This window comes from Urocampus carinirostris, chromosome 5 (genome assembly GCF_059441175.1).
Source record: "Urocampus carinirostris isolate Australia breed hairy pipefish chromosome 5, RoL_Ucar_1.0, whole genome shotgun sequence".
Taxonomy (NCBI): Eukaryota; Metazoa; Chordata; class Actinopteri; order Syngnathiformes; family Syngnathidae; genus Urocampus; species Urocampus carinirostris.
Window position 1 is genome coordinate 746,924 of NC_142353.1, and position 11,342 is coordinate 758,265.

Here is an 11,342-nt window from a genome sequence, read left to right on the forward strand (position 1 = left end):
CATGCAACAACATCATATGCAGTATATAGAAACAATTAGTACAAATAGAAACCAATCAATACTTTGGCCTTTGACCTTAATATTACTCATTTTTTCACCCTCTTTTAGGTTTGGTATTTAATTTATCTATTTGGTATTTTGTATTTTACTCGCAATCTGGGATAACATATGTATAACAACAGCTGTCCTCTCCTTTTTAGATTGGTTGGCTTCCATCGGCTTGGTAAACAGGATTTTGTCCTCATCCAGCCGTTAGCACATGGGCTTTACCAGGGGCAGAGCCCACCCATGAACACACTGTCCCCACCCTATAGAAAACTGGGTAAGGGGAGTCTGAAAAAAGAAATTTCTGCCTGTGAAGCAGAAGCTGTTGGACGCTTTGAGATCGGCATACAGAAGAGAAACAGCCGTGCTTTACACGCGGTCAGAAATTCACGCGCGGCTGGCCGCGCGCAAAACTTTAGACCATGGGTAACCGCGGGCGGCACACGTGGTACACACGAGGTGATGACGCGGTACAGACGCGGAACAAAGTGCTACGGCCGCGGCCAGGGCGTGGTTACACGTGGGTAGGACGCGAAATTTTAGCGGGTAATCGCGGGTGGAGCACGGTCATAGCACGTTTGTTCTGCGCCTGTATCGCGGTGTTATCACGTGAATTAGCGTGTGCAACGCGTGTAACATCTTTCTCCGCGTATATACAGCGCGATTTGCCGAGCACACGTCAGTTGTGCTCGAGACGTCAAGGGGTGAACATGGATCCTCGTCACCGTAGTGACCTCGTCTTAATCCATTTTATTTCTTGACATTTCTTTTCATTTTATAACAAGATAATAAAATAAAAATGAAAAACTATTACAATAATAACATATTGGCTTCTTCTTCTGTGCCATAGCTTGAAATCTTTATCTTCACTGTCTTGAGCTGTTATGATTTCTACAGCCCGGCTCTGCAGCTTTTATACCCGTGGTCCACACGCGGAATTGACGTGGAACTGACGCGATGAGGAAGCGTAACAGTCGCCGGCGTCTGTTTTGCGGGCATACCACGGATGAACAGCGGGTTGGCCAATTTTGCGCATTTTCTACCACGGGCAACCACGGGCAAAAAAAAAAATCGCAAAATTTTACCCGCGATACAGACGCAAAAGGCTGTGTGACCGGGCCCTAAGCTTCCTATTCATTTCCCCAAAGCTCCAAATTACGAAAAGGGTGGGTCGTCAATCATCAAAGAGACGACTTCATTGTTAAAAGTAGCTCTCGAGTGTGTAGCTTTCATATTCAAAGCTCGGACATATGTGCCCACCGATGTGTATAGATATTTGACTCCTTGTAACTTACCTGCAATATGATATAGTGTGCAATTTTGTGTTATTTTTTGCTTTAAATTTCTTTAAATTACACACATGGCTCTCGTAGCAGCATGTTAACTTTTTCTTTAATAAAAGTATTGCATTTCAACTTATTTGCACATTGAAAGGTATTTTGACATATATGTGTAAAAAAAAACATATCAACCTTTTGTTTCATACAATGCAACACAGCATTGTCTCTGTGAATGCGCTGCTCAAGAATGTCTTAATTGGCAAAGATAACAAAGTCACACCATTCGAGACCTGTAAACAGCAACTGCCCCTGGACTTTTGAGGTACTTGCAATCTATGTGTCTTTGTATATTTGAGCATTTAATTTCAACGAGCCCAAATGATGGTCTCTCGATAGGATGAACTACTTGCCCACACGTGGCTAAGTTCACATTTAAAAAAAAAAAGCATAATCCTTTAAGGCACTAGATTCTATTTCCAGACCTATCTTCATGTGTTCAGTTGGTCGTGTTACTCGGATGAGTCTTTCTGCCAGGTTTTCTGCTTTGCTTGGAGCAGCATGACTGACCTCCCTGAAATGTGACACAGCTACTCTTGCTTTTTCAAGTTTGGTCTGTGGTGCTACGCTCGGACAATTCTCTGGACATCATTTACCCTGAAAAAATGCTGCCGTGCCGTTGACACATCTTCCAGTTACTTCACCTTTTCACAATGTTTGTTTCATGTTAGCTTTTTGTGGTCAGGATATTTTGTCTTCTATATTCTATGAAAACAGACACAGTGTTTTAGGTAGTTAGGCAGTCGCAATTGTTAATGATTTTGTTGAAAAAATACTCATTTGTCCTGGAAGGGGCAACTTTCCTTCTTTTATTTACATCGCCATCGCCATTTTGTAAATGCGATGGGCTTAAATTTTCATAGAAGCCAAGGGAAAGGTGGGAAAAGGGCTACTGCCTTCATTTGGTGAAATGGTAATTTTTTGTTGTTGTTGTACAAATTCATTTTATAATGTAGTTAACATTACTGCCTGGCCACATATTATGTGTGGGGGAGAGACAGAGACAGAAAGACAGATGGGCAAACAGACAATTAGACAGAGAGAAAGAGAGAGAGATGTACAGTAATCCCCCGGTTATTGCGGTTAATGGGGACCAAAACCACCCATGAAAAGTGAAAATCCGCGAAGTAGCGACGCCCCTTAAAAAATGCTTAAAAAAAACAAAAAATTTTTTTTTATTTTTTAAAAATAATTTAAAATAATTTTAAAAAATAAATTTTTTTTTTTTATTTTTTTAAATTATTTTTGAGTAGTGTTATTTTGCCATGGTCGATATGATTTTGTATAATGGGGACCAAAACCACCCGCGAAAAGTGAAAATCCGCGAAGTAGCCACGCCCCTTCAAAAATGCTTAAAAAAAATAAAATAAAATAAAAATATATATATTATTTTATTATAATTATTTTTTAGACCCGCGAAGCTCTGAACCCGCAAACGTGGAACCGCGAAGTAGCGAGGTTCCACTGTACTTTTATTTGTCATTCTTGAACACATGTATCAAGAATATTTTAAAACAGATGTGCGAAAAGCAGTTGGGTAGGCTTGCTATATGTGGGATTAACCGGACAAAGCTGTTGCATAATCTGGTGGTCCTGCACAGCACACTGCAGTACCTCTTTCCAAAGGCTGGCAGAGTGAACAGTCCATTATGGTTGCATGAGAAAGTGGGCTCTCCTCACCCTCTGCAGGAAGTACAAGTGTTGCTGTGTCCTCTTCACCAGTGTTGTAGTGTTCACAGACCAGGTCAGTTTGTCCGTGATGTGTACCCCTAGGCATGTTGTGCTCTTGACCACCTCCACAGCTTTGTTGTTGATGAGAAGTGGGGCCTGGTTCTGCAGTTTTTTCCCGAAGTAACAATGATCTCTTTAGTTGTGTGAACATTCAGGACCAGGCTCTTTTTTCTGCACCAGTCAACCAAGTGCTTCCCCTCCTCTCTGTAGGCCTGATGGGGCCTACAACTGTTGTTTTGTCCACAAAATTCACAGTCATGTGTCATCAGGGTGAATAGCAAGCGTACTGTACTTTAAAGTGCATGGAATTAAGACTGCAACAAAGATAAGGGGATACTGGAGGTGATGTGCTCTTCAACCAGCCTCTCAAAGCACTTTATTATGAACAAGATAAAGGAATATGGAAGTTTGAATTTGGGTTTGTCTGTTGGACTCTCTGTGTTTTGTGCCAAAGTTTTCTGGAGACCGTTAATTTTGACCTGGGGCAGTCTCAGGCAGAGGGAGGTTACGAGCTGTCTGAGGGCCTACGCGGATGAGTCAACGTGCCATTCTCCGGGGAACGGGAGACCTTAAATCTTGACGAGCTGTCTGGGGGCCGACCGGGACCGGGTGGAGTCGTAGCGCCATTCTTCCGGGAACGGGGACCAATGAGATCCAGCGATGGGGCAGAGGAGATGCTTTGCTGAGCAACTCGGAAGAAGGAGAAGAGTTGGGTTTTTTGAAGGAGAAGCGAGCAGAGATGTAGTGATTTGTGTTAGAAATAAAATCCACCCGTGAGTGAAAACGCCGGCTTCTGGGAACTTTCTATGCAGAAAAGAGCGCGCAAATTGTTCGGATGAATGGTGATTGGGAAAGGTCACAAATTGGAGTCAGATGATTAATTTAAGTTTGTGTTGATTTAACAAGAAATTCCAACAATGGTCAGTGAAACAGGTCGATAGTTGTTCAGTGATGTGATCTGTGTTTTTTTTCTGCAATGGTATGATGGTGGCAAACTTTAATCCTAATGTGGCTTGGTCTAGTGATGTATTGAAAATGTCTGTTAGGACACCAGCTAGATCAGCGGTCGGCAACCTTTGACACCGAAAGAGCCATTTGAACCCGGTTTCCAAGGAAAAGAAAACACTGGGAGCCGCACGTCTAAAATGAAAAAAAAAAAAAATTCTACTACTTTACCGCAGCATGTTTCATATGAAATCCACGTGCAACAGAGAAAATATTATTCATTTAATGAACACATTTTGAATTCTTGAAAAATAATAACAATGAATGTCTCTTTCAAATAAATTAAAATGCTGAATTTAAATTGTCCATGTAGCAAACGAAAGCAGAAAAATGCCATGAGGCGTCATCCTTATATCCATTTATCTTATCTAAAATGAAGATAACACTGTATATATTGCTCTTTCTTACCTTTACACCTTGTATAAACAACTATAGTGTGGTTATGTCTTATGAAGTGCTACGGAGAAAATTAAATTTTACCGATGTAATGAACACATTTTGAATTCTTGAAAAAATAATAATGTCTGAATGTCTCTTTCGAATAAATTAAAAAGCTGAATTTAAATTGTGCATGCAGCAAACAAAAGGGAAAAATCCGTGAGCCGTCATCCTTATATCGCCTTGGGCTTTCAAAGTATGCAGCCTTGACCTGAATATATAAAATAAATTGGGGGAAAAAGCATTGTGTCACTAAACAATGAAAATTAAATATTTGCAAAATATCTGCATAAATATTTATTTTACATGGTTAATGGGACTTCTGCTCCTGAACCTCTGCGCACAGCTTCTGCAAATCGGGGCTGTACGAAGTCACTTTCATCTTTACGCAGGACTGTAAGCTGTCATCTGTGAGCCGTAAGCGGTGTTTGTTTTTAATGCAGTTCATGGTGGAGAATAGCTGCTCACATACATATGTGGAGCGCTGTGCCTCTTTTCTTACATTTCTCCATCGGCTTTGCCGGGGTTGAAAGTCGCTCAAAATAGACGGCGTTTCAGCGGGTATAGCAGCTTCCGCAGTGTGACGTCTATTTTGAGCGACGAAAAAATAATATCAAATAATTTAATTAATATTTTAATATTTCAAGATCACAATGATCTTCAAATTTAGAACTAAAATAATATAAAAACTAACACAAATAAAACACACTTCAATTAAAAAAAAAAAAAAAAAAAAAGTAATTTATTTTCCCAAGCCAATCAGAGCCGCATTATAAGGATGAAAGAGCCGCATGAGGCTCCGAAGCCGCGGGTTGCCGACTGCTGAGCTAGATGATTAGCGCACTCCTTACGGATATGTCCTGGAATGTTGTCGGGGCCTGGAGCCTTCCGTGTGTTGACTCTTTTTAGGGTCATCCCCACGTCAATTGAGTCCAGGAGGAGTGTTCTTTCATCCTCATGTGTAAACACTTTCACTGCAGGGGTGCCATTTATGCCTCAAACCTCCCAAAGAAATGGTTAGTGCCATTCAGGAAATCCATGCCAGTGTCCCCCACTGGAGGGGTGGTTGGCTTGTAGTTGGTGATGGCCTGAATGCCATTCCACATATCCCTTGTGTTGATGGTATTGATGAAAAAGTCCTGGATTTTTAGACCGTAAAATTGCTTTGCTAGTCTGATAGCACAGTTCAGGTTAGCAGTGTGCTTTCTTTAGCAATTTGCCTATCTCAGCAGTCATTCAGGGCTTCTGGTTGCAGATGGTTTTGGTGTTGCTGTCATCCTCAGGTCTTTTACTGACGTAAGCTGTAAAGGATTTTATACGATTGACTACAATTTACATGAATTCAGTTTTATTCAGTTGAATGCAATAAAGATATTCACTGACTGTGCTTTAGTTCAATGTACTATAAAATGTCAGGGCAGGCTGTGTGGAAGATGTTTTGTCTAGGACATTTTGGATAACAGGATTCGTGGATTTGTTGACGCAGAATGAACCAAACATCAAGGCGCTGTGGTGTAGGATTGTTGAGCGCAAACAACTGCTTGGCACGCCCATGGGAGGAGCTGAGACGCCATCTTGCGGGGAGAAGTTAATCAATAAGAAAAAGCTAAAGTTAGCTGCAGACACATGGCCAATTGGGGAATAGTGGAATGTCTTTGATTTGTTTGTTGAAATGTATAAATGATCCAGGGCAACTCTGATGGGGGCAGTCTCCTGTTGATACACTTAGATATGCTGGTAGAAATAATAAACATCCGTCCCCGTGTGGAAATGCCGGCTCCTGGTCATTTTCTGTCAAGAAACGAGCGTGCATAATTGTTGGATGAATGTAGGTCGTGTTTGGTTAATAGGGTCAGATAACTAATTCGAAAAAAAAAAATGTTAAGAGTACATTTTGATAGTCAAATCCCAACAATTTTTGGTGAGCCCGACGTGATTGAGGGGGAAGACTTCGAGAGACCACAGGAAAAGAATCACAGGGTTTGGAACCCAGCGTCCACATCCACACCAGGTGATGACCTGCTAAATTGGACATCGCAAATTGCACCTGTTTTCCTCTAGTGGCCACCGTTCTGAAAGGTAAGCGGAATACCTGTTACTTAAAGTATACATTCTGCATGATTGGAGACTACTAAATTGAACAGAGGAAAACGGCGGTAATTTGGATATTGTATAACAAGTGTGTGGATAGTAGTAAGGTGTAAAATCTGGGATTTACTTGCTACTGAAATTGGAGGGTTTTGGTACTATTTTGGGGACAGTTACTGCTGAAATAGGAAGGTTTTGGTACTATTTCAGTGGTTTGGTAGGAAGGTGTAAAATTTGGTATACTCCTACGCGAATAGTTGGTACTATTCGTGGTTCTGATACGGTGTAAAATTTGGTATTTACGTATCACGAAGTTGGTGTATCAACAATAAGTTGGATGTCGTATTTTAGAGTGTGAAAGTGGAATTGGTGTGACTGGTGTGATAGAATTTGGAGTGTTTTGTCATATCCCCGGGACACACGGGGGTGGATTGTTCAGGAGAAGGAGCCTCGAATGGGTTCTAGTCTCAGACTAAGTGAAAAAGGGTTATAATATAGGTGATCGAAATAAACCAAGTTGCATCTTCAGAAATTGAGCAGGGGTACACGTTTTAATTCAAACACAAATTTAAAATTCAAAAGCAACCTAAATGACCAAATTTTGTTAAATTTAAATAACGGGGCCCTGTGTATGTCTTATTTGTTGTTGTGTTGGTGTGTATGTCACCTATCCTATAAACTTTTATTTCCAGTACTTTGTTGTGTTTGTGTGTCCTACTCGTCAGGAAAAAAAAACGTCTCAAATAATTGTGCTTTTAAACATAAAAAAAAAAAAAAATGCTTTCAGAAGAGCTGAGATTGTTCAAAAAGTGATGTTTAAGAAGAATTGATAGAACATATGGTATGGAGTCGAAAAAATAGACTTTTTGAGGAATTGGTGTTCAAGAGAGACAGTATACAACATACAGAGCGCGGGCCAAGGCCTTTTTTGTCCAGTCCGAATTTCTTTAGTTTTTTTAGTTGAAAATCGATCGATTAAGGAGAAGTTTAGGAAAAACATAATTGAGTGGTTTTGAATTTCGTTAATTTAAGATAATGCCAGATTAATACAAAAAAAAAAAATCAGATATTGCTGGTTTTAGTTCAGAATAGGTAAATCAAGGACTAGGAAGAGTAGGAAAAATCTAATTGAGAGAATTGGTATACAGTAATTTGAGATAACGGCATTTTTCATACAAAAATATTGAAAAATCGGTAATAAATACTTTCTTTTCAATCAATATGGAAGAAAAATGTATTGATGGGAATACAAATGAGTAAGATTACACATTGCGGATGAATATACATCATTTTTACACTAAATTGGTGAAGCTAAAGTAGTAGATTTAATTGGTTTGAAGGAAAAATTCAAAAAGAGACAGAAAGAGAAGGTGAGCAGAGAAAGAGAGGCAAGGAGCATAAAAAAGAAAGAGAGTAAGAGATAAATCAAGGAGGAAGGTAAAAAGAGTGCAAAAGAGAGAAAGAGAGGGAAAAAGAAAGTAAACATGGAGGCAAAAAAATGAAACAGGGAGAGACTGAAAAGCAGGATATAGTAAGTGATTAAGGTGATATCAACTTTGAAAAGTTATTAACAGAACCACAGAGGACGACCACAGGCAGTCAGACTAAGAAAAAGGAGAAGGGATCCAAGGAGGTAACTGCACAGAGGTAAGTAAATGAGAACAGTAATAATATTAAATGGGTAAGACGATACTTAAAGGTGCTAATATGTGGAAAGCAAAATAATATTGTACGCAAAAGAGCAAGTGATCAGAATAATATCAACCAAAACTTTTAAATGAGTTTTAAATCAATGAAAATAACAACTTATTAACGGAGGTAATTAAAGTGAGATTGAAAATTATTAATAACATGGCTGTTCTGTTTCAATCACTGAATGAGATGTGCTTTCCATTTAAAAAAAAAGCACAAGTATTGATAATGAAATGCAAGTCAATAAGGCAATTCATTAGTGACAAGTATGCATCATTCTATGTTGAATCCATGAGAAAAGATAGTTGATTAAAGTGAGGGGAAATTACAATTTAAAAAGTTTTTCACCTTGAGTTCAATTTAGCATTTTTTGAGATTTTTTATGTTCAGGCAGTGCAATAGTTTAGAATTTGAGTACGAGCGTGTTGCGATTGACAAATAATCTACAAATTTGTAAAGAATTTTGATTTATAGTTTGGTTAAATTAAAAAGCAATTTGCTTATTCAATGGAAAGTGTTTTCAAAAGACAACGAAGAGCAGATTAATCGATCCTGAGCAAGATCATATGAATTTAATAATAGCGGATTAATCGATCTTGAGAGAGATCATGAGAATTTCAGAATATAATCGCATGGAAAATAAATGGATAAAAACTGATTAAGCTCTAAGATAATGTCTACATGGTCATTTAACTTAGAGCAAAAATTAAGGCTATTGAATAGTACAGTTGATTTAACAAGACATCCCAGTGTGTAACCATGATTGATTTAACAAAATTCTGATTTCCACTAAAAAGAAAAGATATTTTTTGAAAGTCATTGGACTCTCTAAAGAACACATTGAACGATCAAGTTTATGGCACATCTGAACGAAGATAATACTGGGTGTTGTGATGGGGGACACAGCTGGAAAAAATTAACAAGATATCCATTCATCCATTGTCTGCGCCTTTTGTCAACAGCAGGGTCACAGGGGTGCTGGAGCACATCCCAGCTGTCTTCAGGCAGTGAGCAGGGAACACCCTGAACTGATTGACAGCCAGTTGCAATGGAACTAACAAAGACAATGAAGGTAATTTCATGTTTAAGATGGACACATTTTGGAAGATATTTTTGATGGGCCAAGCAACATTCAGGCAGTGGATTATGAGTGATTTTCACATGAACTGTGGGGCACACGTCAAGGCCGTCATCAAAACTGGAACACAAAGAATATTCAATAACACAAGTCTGCTTGAAGTCAAATTAGAGTTTTGTGAATGACAAAATGTTTACATACATGAGGAAGATTCATACATTGTGATGGTAAACTCACTTATGTAGGTTGTTCACAATTGATCATTTATAACCACATAAAGGAAGTTGGTATAAAGTCAACATGGACTGTTTGGAATCATTTACATTTTATTTTAGGAGACAAAATAAAAAGGATAAATGTTTTTAAGAATTAGGCTTCTACTAAATGAAGTGATTATGTTCATTTTTGCTGCATAAATTGTATTCTGAATATGCTCTCCATCAAACTTGTTTCTTTTGCTTGACATAATAAACACATCATATTTGAGGGCTTTACATTTCTGCCAGATTCAGAAACATCAAGGGTATTCTGAAGAAAACTAGGTAATAAGAAAATACTTTTGATTTTTTGTAGGTTAAGGAAAGCACTAAGATTACATTTACATTTGTAAAATTGTGCAATCAGAACCTAGAAACGAGAAATTTAGAATACTGATATGGTAAACAGGAGATCCTGAGAGGCAAGTAAACGTCTACATTGAAATTTGAAAACATTGCATGCAACAAGATTAGACACAATGCTTCAGAGTAAACATGATATTAAGATTTAAAAGGGTATACAAGATGAAGAGTTTCAAGATAAACAACCAAGGAAGAAAATGTGATGCTTAAAGATAGGCCTAAAATCACAATGCATCGTTTATGATTTAAAAAACAAAACAAAAAAAACAAGAGTGAATCACAACAATAGTAAATCAAAAGTGTTTTATTTGGCTAGGAGATGATTTAACTAGAATTAATCCATTCTAATGATGATGATATTTAAGGAATTCAGTGACTGGAACAGTGCAATAGTTCAAATTTGAGACTTAGAGACCAAAATAGACTGCCAAGTCTGAAGAGGAAATTGTTTAGACTGTATTTATTTGACTTAGAATGTTGTGATCCGGTAGTTGTCGAGTCCACCGAGGAGGCCTAGCGAGGTGGACATTCGTGCAAAGTCAACATGCTGGTGGATACGCGAGAGAACTGTTTTTATAGTGGCCTGGTTAAAATCTCCAGCAACAATATAAATGCCCCAGGTGTAAGTGTGGCGCAATAAGGGTTGCTGACTAGTTAAAATGTTATATTTTGGGATTTTGGTGTTGTTTTGTAAAGCAGAAAAAGTGAAGTACCAGTATATCACCACTAGATGACATAGTCTCACAGGTCAGAAAGGGGTGATTTGGGGCAAGTCTCACGGGAACCCACGTGATTTAATGAGACTTGTTCAATACATCACTCTTAATGGCAACAAGTAAATGGTGTCGTGTGAGACTGACATTTACCATCTATTTTGCAGGTGAGATGTTAATACTGGTAACACACTTACTGTGAGGATGATAATATGTGGAAATATGTTTGTAAAGGTTGTTTGTGATGTCTGTAAAGTTTACAAAAAGTGAAATAGTACAAGTGTGTCGTCCGTTAAGCAACAGAGTGAGGTATGCTACGTTATGCGGGGCTGGGTTAAGAGTGTACTGTGATGTTAATATGTATACCAGCTCGGTAGCCTAGATGGTAGGGCGCCCGCTTTGAGACTGGGAGGTCGCTGGTTCGAGCCTCGGCCGAGTCATACCTAAGACTTACAACATTGGTACTCATTGCCTCCCTGCTTGGCGCTCAGCATTAAGGGGTGGAATGGGGGGTTTGCTCACCTAATGACTAAAATGGCTGCGCCCTGTTTGGCTGCGGCTGCATCGGCTCGCTACAGTTTAACTGTACGGGTCA